General features: G+C 37.2%; 1 protein-coding gene and 1 long non-coding RNA gene across 2 annotated transcripts in view; one reads left to right on the top strand and one right to left on the bottom strand.

The window, feature by feature from the left end:
* The window catches only part of LOC104910481 (trafficking protein particle complex subunit 9-like), a 176,181-nt gene that overhangs the window by 144,020 nt on the left and 16,315 nt on the right, over window positions 1–15,846 (top strand). The window lies entirely within an intron of this gene.
* Window positions 1,972–11,658, bottom strand: LOC109366912. Its single transcript, XR_004159347.1, has 2 exons — window positions 10,406–11,658; window positions 1,972–2,048 (listed from the first exon to the last, which is right to left on the bottom strand). It is a non-coding gene; the product is annotated as an uncharacterized LOC109366912 (long non-coding RNA).

Below are 15,846 nucleotides of genomic sequence, written 5' to 3'. Positions count from 1 at the left end.
TGGCCTTTTCTGCAAGGAGCCTTTCAGTCAGTGACAGCCAGGCTGTGCTGCTGTCTGGGACTATTCCTCATCCAGGAAGGACCTTGCATTGCCTGATGCTGCTTTTTGCAGCTGGAACGCTGGACTCCAGGACACTGGAGAATTTTTCCAGTTATAGGTTTTGTTTTAGACTAAAAAAATAATTATCCTATACCCTCTTAATTTTTTTTTCTTCTAGGGTTTCAAACTGAACCCGTGGCTCAAGGATTTTCTCTGTTAATATAGAACGATGCAATGGAGCTGTACCATCTCCAACATTTCCAAAAAATAGTGATGCAGTAGGTCTTTACTTCAAAATACAACCAATTTAGTTTAAAAAAGGAATACAAAATGCTGCACTTCTTTTGCAATGTAGGTTCTTCTTGCTGGGTGCTTAAGCTTTATTGTCAAAGTGAAAACAGTTGTTGATTTGGATACCAACTGCAAACATTTTTGTTGGCCTGTTCATCCTTTTCAGTGGTAGTCCTTAGTATTTGTGTTAAAATTGATGTAGACCTTATTTTTTTTTATAGATATATGTTACAGGTACAAGTATCATGTCTTTAAGAGCTTTTCATTAGAATATGAACAAGCGTCTCCTTACCGTTAATGTAAAGATAGGCAACTTCAAGACTACTATCAGTGGTTATCTATATTTCACTTAAAGTTTTCAGTTTAGAAGAATATCTTTTCTTGCAGCAAGCACTATGGAATTCTGACCAGGTTTTCATTACAGTTAATTCAGTTGTAGCTCGATAGTACTTTAAAGCTTGCCTATGGGTTGCTTCAACTTACATATTCAGAAACAATATTTGAATTTTTTTTCCCCCTCATTTCTGGCAGCATTGCTTTAATCTCATCTGGTGTTTGATGGGTGTTCTACCAATGAATTAAAAAAAAAAGAAAATTTGAAGTCTTGTGGAAGGTGTTTTCTGAGTTTCAGTTAGCATAAATCAATTCAGCTTTCCTGCTGCTGTCCGTAATTAGGTAAGTATTCCACAAAGCAGGAGTTATTTATCTCTATTGCATCAGGAAGACAGATTTATTTGAAAATATATTTGCTTTTTTCAATATTTTGTTACAATTTCCTGCATAAATGTATGAAATTTATTTTTTTTTAAATAAACATTTTTTTACTTGAAATAATATCCTAATCAGTTAATCAGTAAGGAAGAAGTACACATTTTGATCAGGTCTTATTAAGGAGATGCTGTAGATGCCTTCTGTCCTGAAATACTCTGGAAGAATTTTGCTGTTATGCAGTAAACAATCTGATTTGTTTGACATGCAACGATGTTTGACTGTATTGCCTTTCTTCATGGATGGTATGGCCAAATTGCCCTCATTTAACTTAATACATAATCATTAAAGTCATTTTGTAATTTCTACAAGGAAGCTCTTCATTCTCAAAACAGAGAAAAAATAGCTGTTATAGTGTTCATAAATTGTTTCAGGTTATATTACCCAAACTTAACAAATCTTATCAGTAACAATGAAACTGAAAATCAAATATAATTATTGGGGAAAGAAATCTGTCTCTACGTAGTTTTAGCTAAAAATGGGAAAGAACCTCAGGACATCACAGTGGTGAATCTATTTTTAAAAGAGCATTGCTGTTTAATGAAATGCTGACTCCAGGGAACACAGTAAAGAATAATCAGAGGCACTTATCACCTTTGACAGGCTGCAGTTGCAGCCCATGCCTTCGTATTTCAGTAATCAAATACTTTCTGTACCCATGTCTAGGGTTTATGAAAGGCACACTAAGAAAAAGTATAACTGGATAGATTGGAAGAATGCCTGACACATCAGATTAGAAATATTTAGACTTCTGAAACCAGAGGTTGAAATCCCAAGAAGGCTGACGTAGTTCTTCATCTTTTGTGTGTCAACTCAATGCATTGACGTCCCTAAATTGTCATATCAGCTTACTTGTATTCAGAGCCCACTTACTGATTTTCTCAGACTGTTCTTCCAGGGCTACAATTAGGAGCTTTCAGTCTTGTGATACACTTCCACCAAGTGTTTACCTGCAGCAGACAAGAAAAGAAAATTCTGAAGGAAATCTGAGCCTCAGTTTTACTATTTTCTTTGTACTTCTCAACTCCATGAAATAACACGAAGTATATAAGAGTACGGGTTGTGCAGTGATAAGGCAAATTTGCTTTTCACCAAGATCTTTGCATTTAATAGTTCTATATTAAATAATTAAAACTTAATGAAGGGAAAGTGTGATGTGTAAGGTACCGGAACAGTAACAGCTTCACCCTGCAGTTACTTGCATTTTGTCTTCTATTTTTTTGCCTCGAATGGGATGAGAGAATCTTGTCTTGGAATCTCATAAAATAGCTTGCTTCTTCTGCACACTTCATTTGATCAGTCTAAGATCCTTTAGTATTTTTTAGCTAATAAAATGTGGCTGTGGAAACAACGCTTTGTAGCAACTGTGTCTTCTCCTTGTATGCCATTTGCTTTTGATGTACTTTTTTTTTGTCAAAATAGCTTTTTTTTTTTTCTTTGAGTGGTTGCCCCTTGCACACTTTCCAAGAAGGATCAGTGCACTTCCAATAGTTTGTCACGAAATACCTTCACTTCTGTGTTTCAGAAATGAACTAATGCACTTGTAACTTGTGAGCACCTCCTGAAAGTCTTCATCCTTCATCACTTTAACATTTCAGTTGCATTTCTAAAGTTTCCTTTTAGACTTCTGCTTTATTTGCTTTGAGTTCAAAATACTAATAGCCAGCCTTCAATTTTGGATGAGGACTTTGAAGCTATTGGTCTTTTGAGAATCTCCCTTCTTTTGGTCTGTTTTTACTACTTGAGTAAATCTCTTTTTTATGTCTGATCCTGTAGCACCTAGATTTTCTTTTTCTCTTTTCTAATGAAAAAGAGGAGAGAACTTCAAAATCATTGTCTTGGAGAAGTTCTGTCACCTTATAGCCCTGAAGTTATACATAGCATGGTTTGGTGCTGAGCTCAGTGGAGCAGCCTTTATAAGCCACAATCTGCTCTGGTGGTGCTTGGGGTAGTGAGTAGAGCCGTGAGCATTTTGGCCTTGATGCTTTACTCCAGTCCAGTGTCAAACCACAGTGGTGCTCACTTGCACGGTTCCAGGGAAATCTGTCTTTCCGTGGAGTCTCTGCAGCATTAAAACTTCCAGGACTTCCCAGCAATATCTTGACAGCTTTTTGTTGGTAATGCAGTTCCCTTAATAAAAAGGCCCCTTGAGATATCTGGCATCATTCCCATCCCTAACAAGTTCCATATCACATACCTACTGGTAAAGTCAACATGCTGAATTAAGGCAAACACTGGTCATTACTTGGCACAGTTTGAGGCAGGGGCTGTATCTTGCAGCTTAGATACTATTTTTTTTCTAGAGGCTTGAGTGACAAAGTACTCTGATGACAAGAAACCCTGCAGTGGAAGAGCTGGAGAACAGGGAGATGCAGTTCCCCAGTTCCCTGCTCTCAGTGAGGCTTGAACAAGCTTTGCAAAAGCTGTCATTTGTTCTGCAACTCCTTAATCAAGCTCCAGCAAGGAGCTTTCTCATGACAAGGTAGGGACTTAACTTTCCTTAGCTTTTTTGGTTGCAGTTGCTGATACACTCTGTAAACTGTCATCCACTCTTAGATCTTTAGACTGCTTTGCCTATGCACTTTTCTCCGTATTTTCCAGACATTATTCCTCATGAAAGCCTGCTTAGAAAGCCTTCTGAATGTGTTCTTAACTAGATTTCCTCTCATTTTAGAAAAACGGAGTTTTACTACCACTGTTTTCTGAAAATAAAGGAAATACAGAAATGTATTATGATTTAGAAAATTGGAGAGCAGTTTTTATGGTTCAAGTTCAATGTAGTAACTAAGTTGAAATATAATTCTGCCACTTTGTGAGGAAAACTGATTTGCTTCTATGCGTCTTCTGGGGATGAGCTTTTTGTATTTTGTGTATTTTTATGTAAATATTCGTTTGTTATAGGTCAAGATCACTGCCAGTAAAAGGACAAGTTTGGATGTGCAGTAACTTTAAGGCCTTTCACAGGGGCATGTGTACTAGCAGGTAGAAACATTTATTTTGAGTAAAGTAGAGTGATTTTTTACCATTACCTAAAACAAGTACAAAGATTCCTAGAAATGACTGTGCTGCTATTTCACATACTTGAGTTAATTCGAGCCATGCTTTTTATTTTTATGAGACAGCCAGCATCTACAGAGAGGAGCCTTTCATTTTCAGCTCCTACATCGTTAGGCTTTATCCTCACTGGGGCATTTTCGTGTGTGCCCAGGTCAGATAGTGTATGTTCCTAATTTACTGATTGTAATGAACAATGGATGCTTTTCCCCAGTTATAACTATTACTGAAAACATCTCAAGAAGAAGGCATTGAGACTGCTATAATAATTGTATTCGTATTATCATGACTACGTTTCCAGGAACTGCTTGGGCTTTTGAGTTATGAAATTGTCCCAAAGCTCAGATCAAAAGTCCATGGTCTGGAGAACATCACTGTGCTTAACTGAGTGGCTGACCAAGGTATGATAAATTTACTGCAACCCGACTAAACAGATTTCCATTGACAGCAGGAAAAGATACCGTTTGTCTGTTCTTGAGGGTGGTGGAGAGGCCATATCTTGGTGAGATGATTGCAAACTCTTTGGGACCTGAAGGTTAGAAGGTTCTACCCTCCATTGGGGATCATCTTCAAGCAGTGTGTAGGTGGGTTAGGGCAGCAGTGAGGTGTTAAGTGATCTGGTAGTGCTCAGGCTAAAAGCTCTCTTATATTATGAACACAACCAATACATAAATACTGAAGTGGATCAAGGCATCTTAGAAGAACTTGACATTTTTGGTGAATAACCATCCTTTTCCGTATCTACTGATATTTAACACTATTTGGCCACTGGAGTGGAAGAGTATGATAAACGGTTTCATTATCATCTGGATCATGTATTATCTACAGAAATGTTAACTGAATTCTAAGTACTTGGCCAAATGCTGACTTACCTTTGCACTTCCTTCTCTTCTGGGCATAGCAGAGTCTTTGAAAATGCTTATTATTGGTAGTGATGAATGGGATAAAGATTATAAACATTAATAATCTGTGTGTTTGGAGATTAGAAGACCGAAAGGAAGAAAATGATGAACTAAAGAAATCTGATTTGGAGTTACTGACCTCTAAAAAAAGAATATAAGTGCACATTAAACAAAGGATCATTATCCCTCAAATTAACTTAGTTTCGATAATGAGGATTTATAGATATGGCTAAAGTTTTGTCTGAAGATTTGTCTCTATATTTGAGAAATCTTATATGTTACAAAAAATCAGTTATTAATAGAAGCAAGATGGAGAGTGGATTGTTTCTTCACTGAAGTGAAAAGGATTAAAACTCAACGTTTTTGCATCTTGAGATCACTAAGCCTACATCTCCTAAAGCTGTGACACAACAGAATAATTTCTTTTTAGAAAGAAGTAAAAACACTGTAAAAAATTTAGCCATTGAAAAGAACCTGCATTATTCAATACACTGAACTTCGGAAGATGTGGGAGTGAAAGAATGCAGCAACATATGTAGATTTAGTAAATATTTTATAAATATTACTCCCTCCTGCAGCAAAGAGCATATAATTAAAAACTCCCATGCACATACAGATCTGTAGGATTTTTTCCTTATATATTTCATAAGAGTTAATGTTGAAAGTGTTGTCCTGTTTTCTTCATTTAAAGATAGGTTTCCGTATGCAGTAATCTTGAAGTCAGGAGCTGAAGTCCTATTGTTTTTCATAGGATTTTATACTTGTAGAGTACTTAATAGAGACTTAATTTTGAACTCTTTGAGATGTTTTTGAGAATATCTGTAGGCTTAAATAATGAGCTGTCCTATGTTCTACAAATAATACTCCACTATAATCATATGTGTTGGAAGGGACTTTTAAAGGCCATTTAGTCCAACCCCCCTGCAGTGAGCAGGGATACAGTTAGATCTGGGTGCTCAGTCTCATCCAGATTGACCTTCAGTGTCTCCAAGAAGCATCCACTGCTTCTCTGAGCAACCAGTTCCAGTGCTTCACTACCCTTGTTGTCAAAGCCTTTTTCCTTTTATCTGATCTAAATCTCCTTTCTTTAATTTTGAAGCCATTTATTAATTAGTCATGAGTAGCCTTTACCCCATCTCACTCTACAGCAACTCTGCCATGACCAAGCGACAGCATCAGGCACAATAGGTACCTTGTAATTTAGCTGTATTTCCTTTTTTCCCCCTTAGTCTATTGCTGGAAAGCAAATCTTAAGATGGTCATCACTAGCTGATTATTTCAGCTGTTGCCTGTATTCCTACAAATGCACAGAAGGAGGATTGAATATAGTAAAGAATATATATTTGTGCCCACGTCATATGAAATGGAGGACTGCATGAAAGAACTTTACTGAGTGACTTGCAAGCCCTGATGAAATCACTACAGATGGATGTCTAATAGATAATGATTGTATGTACGCAGGCTTAATTGTGGAATTTATATCTGGACGAGGAGCATGCTTACGTCAGTGCTCCTTAGTGTTGTTTCCCAGGCTATTCTACGTGTTTTCAAGTCAGTTTCTTTCTTGTATTCACTCCTGTGTTTTTGTGGGAGGCCTTTTCTGTAAAGTGTTGGTCATCTGTAATTTTGAAGATGAGTTTCTTGTCTTTTATCTAGTGTTATCTGAGAGTCTGTGCAGGCTGGACTCCTGTACAATGATATTTTCAGGCACACGGTGACATTAGGCAGTTGGTTAAGTCTGTACTGCTTGTCCTGAATACACGAATCCAGACTCACCAAATCAGGCCCTGGTTTTTGTCTTTTACGTTGCATCTTGCTGTTCTCAAGGCTGCCATCAACTGCACAAACTCATTTTATTTTGATCCCTTGCATGTAAGAACTGATTTATACAAACAATAAATGTTTAAAAATATTAACGTTTTTAAGAAGCTATGTTTTTTGTTGCTGTGATACCAAGTGACTTCTTTTTCTAGAGCAATTTAAATCATGTGCCTCTGTCATTTTCTGCACATCCGTACTATTCAACTGAGAAAGCAAATCACAGTATTTCCTTTCAAAGTTGTTCATTTTAGTTTGTGTACATTTAAGAACTAAACAATGTGACATGTCCAGTAATGAAATGATGATAATGATTTCAACAGGTTTTCTAAGCCTACTTGGCAAATTAATTTCAATGGGACAGAAACTTTCTCAGACAGAAGGTCAAAGATTTACTATTAAAATGGTATTGACTAAAGAGGTATAATACACAAAGAAATACAAAGTTTGTTATTAGGAACTACTTGAAGGTAAATGTTGGTTTGGCTTAGCTTAAAGAGGCTGTCACAAGTTTCTGAAGGCATTTGCCCATTCATTTGCAGAAGGATTACAGAATTAATTCTGTTCCAAAAAAAGCAATTGTGCTTAAAGTTGTTAATCCGTAGCTGATATTCAGATTATCAGTTTTATAAACAATTATTGGTTTAAATTAACTAAATCCTATTGGATTGTTTAAATGAACTGAATCCTATTGCACTGTTCTCAAACTGGAGTGATGATGCTTTTGTTTTTGGCTGGTTTAGACACTTTTCAGAATTTGAGAAAGCATTGCAGGGAGAAGTGAGCGTTGCTCCTCTGGCTTCTGTAGCATCACTTCTGTGTCCCTTTTGGAGTACATTTTGACCCTAATTTTGCCTTCCAACTCTTGACATAGCTGCCAAGGGCTGAGGCAAAGCACCTGTGCAGTATCACAAGTCAGGGCAGTGGGCACTGATGAGCCAGAGCCTTCAATGAGCAATAGTTTGCTCAGTGCTGAGAATGGTTTGAGAGGAAGAACCCGAAGCCTTGTAGAGGAGCATTGATTGCACTGTTGTTTTTTTCCCCCGTTATGTTACTCTTTTTGATGATGCCCATGATTACAAACCAAAGCTATGATCCCTATTTATCGTCAGTCATACTGCAGTCTGCAATTAAGGTGCTGACTTGATTTAGCGATTTCCTACATTCTGTGCTGAACTGGGAACTTCTGTTAGAGAACAGTCCAGTTGGAAAAAAATGTGAGGATACATATTTAAAGGATATTACAGCTAGAGAAAAAAAGTCCACAAGAATAACAAAAAAACCCATCCAACCTACACTTATATGACTTTGTACTCAATTATGCATTATTAGATTCTGCTACATAGGAATGAAGGCTACTATTTACCTATTTCTTAACTTCTGGAAATAATTTCATTTACAATTCAGAATTTTTTAGTGGTTTTTTTTTAATATCAAAACTCTTCATGTGCTATTTTAGTGACATATCATACAATGTGTCATGTGCTGATTAAAGTGAAATTTTGCCCTTTTTGGGAAATTATTCTAATGTAGTCTAGTCAAAGAATTTCATTTAATTACACGTGTAATACAACTTTCTAGCCTTTTACCTAATTGGTCTCGCCTACATTGTTTCTGCCTATTAGATGATAATTTAGCAATTTCTGATTTGTATATCCCTGAGGGAGGCTCAATGGGAATCAATGGGAATAAAAAATCTCTGTGGCTTTCTTCCTCAATTTACTGCTTGACGGCATCTCCTTTCTAGTAGAATGGGAGAAGTGAAATGGAGAATAAGCAATAAAAAAGGAAATCTGTTCTTTAAAAAGCTTACTTTCAGAACAAAGCAGATCATATAACATTTTCCACACTTCTCATTTATCCATGTTATTCACATTTACTGTTTTCCAAGAGGGTGGATGAAGCATTTTTTACACGATGTATCTAAAATGGCAGGCTTGGACAGAATTTTATTTGGTTTGTATATAATGGGGCAGATCTCACACATAGTTACTCAGTGATAAGCAAACGCTAAATCTAAAAGCCGCTAATTGTGGCTACCTTTACAGCTGGAATTGTTTTGTCCTTGCATACTGCATTATATGCTTATTATATATAAACCCAATTTTAATTATATATTGATTGTGTAATTATATAACAGTGTGAATTAGTACATCAGGAGCATGGGGGCTTCTTAGTTATAGATGAAAAGGTTTGAAAAACTGCTACAAAATTCTCGGGTGCAGTTTATCTTCTATTACTAGCCTCTCCATTTGGGATAGTCGATTTGCTGTATTCAGTTCTTGTGTGTGATGGGAAAATACCTATTTGTTCCTTTTAAACTATCAGAGTGGCCTAATGTCATGTGTATGCCCTTCTGCGTATTTTTTTTTTTCTTGGCTTCTTTGCAGGAGGTGGAAACATGACAGATTAGAAACTAAAAATGATTAGAAACTAAAAATGATTAGAATTATAGAATCACAGAATCATAAAATCACAAGGCTGGAAAGGACCAACAAGATCATCTAGTCCAACTGCTCTACTATCACCATTACTACTCACTAAGCTGCTAAACCACATCTCGTAGCTCCTCATTCAGGTGCTTCTTGAACACTGCCAGGGATGGCTTCCCTGAGCCTCCTCTTCTCCAGACTAAACAATCCCAGCTCCCTCAGCCGCTCCTCATAAGACTTGTGCTCCAGTCCCCTCACCAGATCCATTGCCCTTCTCTGGACATGTTCCAGGGCCTCAATGTCTTTCTTGTAGTGGGGGCCCAAAACTGAACACAGTAAAATCAGTTTGTAGATTGTATATATACAAGTGAATTTCAGCCCTCCAGCAAGTTAGAATTGAAAATTATTCTTATTTTTCCTTGAATGTGGAAAGTAAGACACTGATTCCTAAAATTGGGATTCAGTTGTCTAAATTTAGATATGCCTACATATGTTTTCATTATAGTCAGCAAAATCTAATTAATTAGGTGAAAGTATATGCACTCATCATAAAAGAGATCTTGAGTAGTTTTCTGTTTCAGAAACTTTGGATCTTACCTTGCAGTTTGCCTTTATATTTTTTAAAGGAAAATTCTCTTCCGGAAATTTAGATAGCACCTGCTTTAGTTATCTGTGAGAGAATACTACAAAGAAATGGAGATTCACGTAATTTTGATTTAATTGTTTTTTTTAGCTCATAAAATAGGGATTTAGAGGAGTGAAAAGGCTTTGTAAATTTCTAGGTGAAAAAGTAATGCTGAAAAAAAATATTATTTCAGTATTTACATATCTTAACACATTACCAACACATCTAAATATTACTAACATTATTTTATTTGAAATAATTGTTCTTCAGTTAATTAAAATACATATTTCAAGCTGGACATTTTTGAACCCAACCCAAAGCATTCTATGATTCTGTGAAGCATTATTTCAAGCAGGCATGAGCAAAGTAGATGAAAAATAGCACCACTTCTTAATCATGATATAGTATTCCTCATTTTAGGAAAAACGCTTTCTCTTAAAAAATTCTGAAAATTGTGAAAAAGCTTAATAACATACTTAAAAAGATGCCTTTCAATGAACACTTAGTTGAAATGGAGAAGAACAAGAGATGTTGGTTTGAAATGTTGGTTTCACTGCCCTTTCCAACGGAGCTCCAGCTCACAAGTTTGGTAAGAAACTGCCGTTTCCCATTGTGAGTTCATAGCAGTTGAGTTCTGGCCAGAATAGGGGAGTATTTTAGAGTTGTGCTTGTTTTCTAACGTACAAGTAAGGCAAATGAGACAACTTGTGCAACATGTGTAGGGTAAAATGTTCAGAGGTAGGCAGATGTAAGTGGGGTGAGATTCAAGTGTAGGCAATTCCAGTGCTGTGTGTTGCTGAAGCAGGATCCAGGGCTACTTAAAGGCTGAGGGATATTAGCAATAGAAGCAGTGCCTTGTTTATAAAACATTATCCTCTGGGCAGAGGTGAAATGCTTTCAGGCTAGGATATAAACATTCATTAAGGGTCTAACTGTTGATGAGAATTGATAAGAGCAGTATAGTCTTGCAGTCTGCTGCTTAGCTCAGTGGTTGATTTGTTTTCTAAAAATAGCTTTCTTTCTAAGTTTGCTTCTAAATGAACACATAGGTGTTACTAGTGAAGGAAATATATGTATGCATTCAGTTTTTCTGGGAAAAAAATGTTGTTAATATAATAAGTTTGTGTGTTTGTGAGAGTAAGATGGGCTTAATTGTTACTGATAGTGCTGAGCAGTTGGCCACTGTGGCCTGCAGACCTCCACAACTGGAGCCTACTCATGGAAAAGTAAGATTTAGGGATTTAATGAGCACAGCTCTGTGGGTCAGAACTCAGACCGGTGAACTGTGGTGTCACCTTTGCTATTGTACTGATGCTTTGTTTTCCTGAAGTATGATGTCTTGATTTGTTTCCAAACTTAGATTTTGTCAGGCTGGTATAAGCATGGTGAGAGTCAAAAAACTTGGTTTTGAAACTTCAGCATCTCTGATAAGATATGTGTTTACATACCAAAGAAATCACTGGGGCTGTGGCAAAGTAAAGATTTTGAAATCTGTCATCTGGACTAACTTCCATACAAGAACCTTCGAAGGACTTTCAGAAGAGCATTTTGAACAGCTGTTGTTAATTTTTTAGGAAATCCTGAGAATTTGAAGGTCAGACTTGTGATCAACATACATAGGTTGCACATCTAGAAAGGGAAATTGTTTGGTAAAGCAGTGACTTGGAAAAGAATTTGATTATCATAGCAGTTCATCCCAAGATGAGCTTTTACTGCAGAGCTTTGGGGAAAAGGGCAAATGTTAGGTTTGCGTATTAAAAAAAGGAAATAGAATGTAAATGAATAATTCACTATATATGTAAAGTCTACTTGTATCTTGAAGTGATAGTCCATGTTGGAAGGTGTACTCTGGCACACTGAGCATTCACACATCATATTGTTTTGCTCCGCAAGTGTCGGAATTCCTATATGAAAATCTTGTCTGCAAAGACATTTTGTATTATTTCACAGAATCACAGAATTGTAGGGGTTGGAAGGGACCTCTAGAGATCATCGAGACCAACCCCCCTGCCAAAGCAGGTTCCCTACACCAGGTCGCACAGGTAGGCGTCCAGGCGAGACTTGAATATCTCCAGAGAAGGAGACTCCACAACCTCCCTGGGCAGCCTGTTCCAGTGCTCCGTCACCCTCACCGTCAAGAAGTTCTTACGCACATTCATGCGAAACTTCCTATGCTGCAGCTTATGTCCGTTTCCCCTCGTCCTGTCTCCACGTACCACTGAAAAGAGACTGGCCTCACCACTATGGCCGCCACACCTCAGATATTTATAAACCTGGATCAGGTCCCCTCTCAGTCTTCTTTTCTCAAGGCTAAACAGACCCAGTTCACTCAGCCTTTCTTCATAGGGGAGATGCTCCAGGCCCTTCACCATCTTTGTGGCCCTCCGCTGGACTCTTTCCAAGAGATCCCTGTCTTTTTTGTACTGGGGAGCCCAGAACTGGACACAGTACTCCAGATGAGGCCTTACCAGGGCAGAGTAGATTTATTATTGTATATACATTATACATAATACATTATGTATAATATATTATTTCAGGTTCTCTTGTGTATCACTAAGATGAACTACTTTGTATGTGTGTGTGATCAGGGAACATCCAAAGAAGGGCAAAATGGATGAGGAATGGCTAAGATCCATTGGTTTGTCAGAGTTAGGGAGCATTTGGACAGTGCTCTCAGACATAGGGTTTGGATTTGGACTGGTCCTGCATGGAGCCAGGAGTTAGACTTAGTGATCCTAGTAGATCCAGTTAGGATATTCCGTGATGCCTTGATTTCTTGGATGTGTAGGCTGTCGTGATATTTGTCTCTGAATTTGGTTTGATTGGGATCTCAGTATGAGATGACCTTTAAGATGTGTGCAACATGGTCCCATAGAAGAGGGACGATGCCATGTATATGTTGATACTTCGGAAATTTTTAATCAAAGAGAAAGTGAGTTTTTAGGTATATCAAACTCAGGAAGCCAATATTCTAGATCCCCTGAGGAGGCAGAGCTGAAATGGCAAGTTTTCAGGACTTAGGATTACTGTTTTTGTTTTGTTTATCTTTCACACAATTCCATCTTTCTTAATTCATATGCATTTTCTTTTGAGCCTTCTGCTATGTAACTGCAGTACTGAATTATGCAAACGAGTAACTGAATAATAATTTATTTTTCTGATTCTGTGATTATTAATATTCCACTGTAAGGTAGGAGGTACAGTATGGAATTATTTTGAATAATGTTAGGATGAAAATTCATGCGTAGTTCAGATTCGGTAAATAAAGGAGAATATTCAACCCAGTCTTTAAATAGTATCGTAGTTAACATTTCTGCGCTTCCTAACTGATCCAATGACAGTTGATCATCAAACTTTTGAAGCTGATGTATTTATGAAGTATGCTGTTGCCATCTTTATTGTTCCAAATTTCTTATTTCATTACGTAACCAGCGATTCTGCTCCGTGGTGACTGCCATAGGATCCTAATCATTTGAATGGGAAAGCGAACGAGAGATTCCAGTTGAAGCTAATTGTTATTCCTCTTCATTATCAGGTTATGTTTTTCAAATTCAGAGTTAGGAATTAAAAAGGGAGATTCGCAGCATGCACAGTATAATCTCATTTAAATAGGAGGCTTATGGAGCTAACCCTCTCTTTACACGGCTCCATTTTCAAACATTACGTTATACACAGGGGAACCGTTCTTTCCTCGTTCAACTTTTTATCATCTGAAATGGCATGGATAAGTGTAAGCTGTTGAATTTTACAGACTTCAGCACTATAGTTTCAGCTTTTATCTTCTCTTCAATTATTTTAAATAAATAATTAAGTTCTAAATGCAAATTTTTTAATTTAATTGACCTTCAAAGATTAATGGAAAAATTTATCTTTTGCTCTGCTAAGTTCAGATATTAAAGCAATCCTTTTTCTTTATGAAGTCAGCATTTGGCCAGAAGGAGATATCATTACTTAAGGGTCACTTGAACCATTTATTTCTACAGTTGTTTTTTGTTGTAACATACAACATCTAGATTGCATTTCTCAAGTATTGAAGTATTTAGAAGCACAAGTATATGTTCATTTTGATGACTTCATCATGTTTTTCTGTCGACACATACGTATTAATCTCACAAGGGATTTGATAATTGAAGTCCTTCCTAGGCTCTAAATTATTATATACTGAAGCATCACTACTCTGCTTTTTTTTTTTTTTAATCACCTGCAGTATTTGTATTTATATGCAACTATATATACCTGAAACATGGTACTATAAGTATCAAGTGAGGATGTTTTTGTTTGTTTTTCTTGGCTCGTATTTATGTTTATTTTTTATAATTTTTTATTATTTCCTCCCTAAAGTGAGAAAAAATGATATCATCGTCACTTGTAACACTTTCTGAAATTTAAGCTCACTGACAATACAAGGACGTATTTGACAGATAGATTTATGTATATACATAAATATATATAACATATATACATTCAAATATGTCAGTTACGTGCATTGTCAGTGACCTTATATTTTATTATATATATATATATGTATGTATGTGTGTGTGTGTATATATATATATATACATACACATATATATATGTGAATATATAAGTGGTTTTCCTAAGTAGTACTAATCTAGTCTGGCTCTGTGTCCGTGTCCCTGCTGTCTCCCATATGTCAGGAGAATGGGCAGGAAGCGTAAAGCATAATATTGAATAACATTTCCAACTGCCTCATTTCAGCTTCATTATGGAAACAGCTTGCACACTCATCTGTGGGTGATAGTATTTAAATAGGTAGTTAGCCATGAGGAAGAGTTTTTGGGTTCTTGTTACATCCTTTCTTCCTAAAAATAATTGAATAAGCGCTAACTCGAGATTTTTATTCTTTCAACCAAAGCATCAATATTTTTCTTACTTAATGAAAGCTGAAATCTAGTTACGTTAACCAGATTGCTGCTTTTCTTTTAATTCCATGTCTGCTTTTAACCCTGTTTATTTGGTGAACATGATGTGTAACTTCATTACATGTACTCATCCTTTCATGAGAACTGAGGACAGGAGGTGTGGGCAGCACTGTGGGGCAGGGGGCGGGCAGGGTCTGCCCATGCTGGTGAGACATTGGTACGGGCTGCCCGGGAGGTAGTGTTGCCACTGTCTCTGGGGGTGTAGATGTGATACTGAGGGACATGATTTAGTGGGCATGGTGGTGAGGGGTTGATGCTTGGGCTTGATGATCTTAGTGCTCTTGTCCAACTTTAATGAACCTATGATTCATTCCTTGGCCAGCAGCACGGGCCCAGGGCAGAGGCCGCAGCCTGAGCATGGCAGACAACACTCCCTTACTGACTTCTCCACCTATTAATTCTATCTGCTGCTTGCCACTTCCACAAAAAGGTTGGGATTGCTTAGTTTGAACCAGTCCTGCTGTTGTGAAGAGGGATGTGTGCAGCGCTGGCTCAGGATTAGTCATGATGGCATTTGCAGGAAGTTTTCTTCTGTGCATAAAGTCCTTTTTGTTGCGCAGTTTGTCACCAGGTCAGGGCAGTATTTCCAGTAAAGCTGTAACTCATGTTATGAGAAGTGATGAAATGAACTGTCCGATATCTTTAATAGTTCTGTGCTGTTACTTTAACAAGACTTGAGATAACTGTCATTGAAATGGCTGCTGCACCGGTGGAAGGTTTGTCATATTTTTCCCTGTAAGTCATCCTGACAGGTGATGTGGGATGAGACTATGCAAACGTATCAGCATTGCCAACAAGCTGACCTTTTCTTCTTCATTCCCTTAATTTGTATTTGAATAATTTGCATCCCTGTTCCAATGCTTCCCTGTCTGAGGAGCTGTCACAACGGCTGGGGCTGATTTCATGACAAAACCCAGGAGTTTCAAACCACAATTGTTTCATTATTCATGAAAACTTGTGTTACTTTATTCCTC

This window comes from Meleagris gallopavo, chromosome 3, assembly GCF_000146605.3.
Source record: "Meleagris gallopavo isolate NT-WF06-2002-E0010 breed Aviagen turkey brand Nicholas breeding stock chromosome 3, Turkey_5.1, whole genome shotgun sequence".
Lineage (NCBI taxonomy): Eukaryota > Metazoa > Chordata > Aves > Galliformes > Phasianidae > Meleagris > Meleagris gallopavo.
This window is presented reverse-complemented; position numbering and strand designations above follow the sequence as displayed.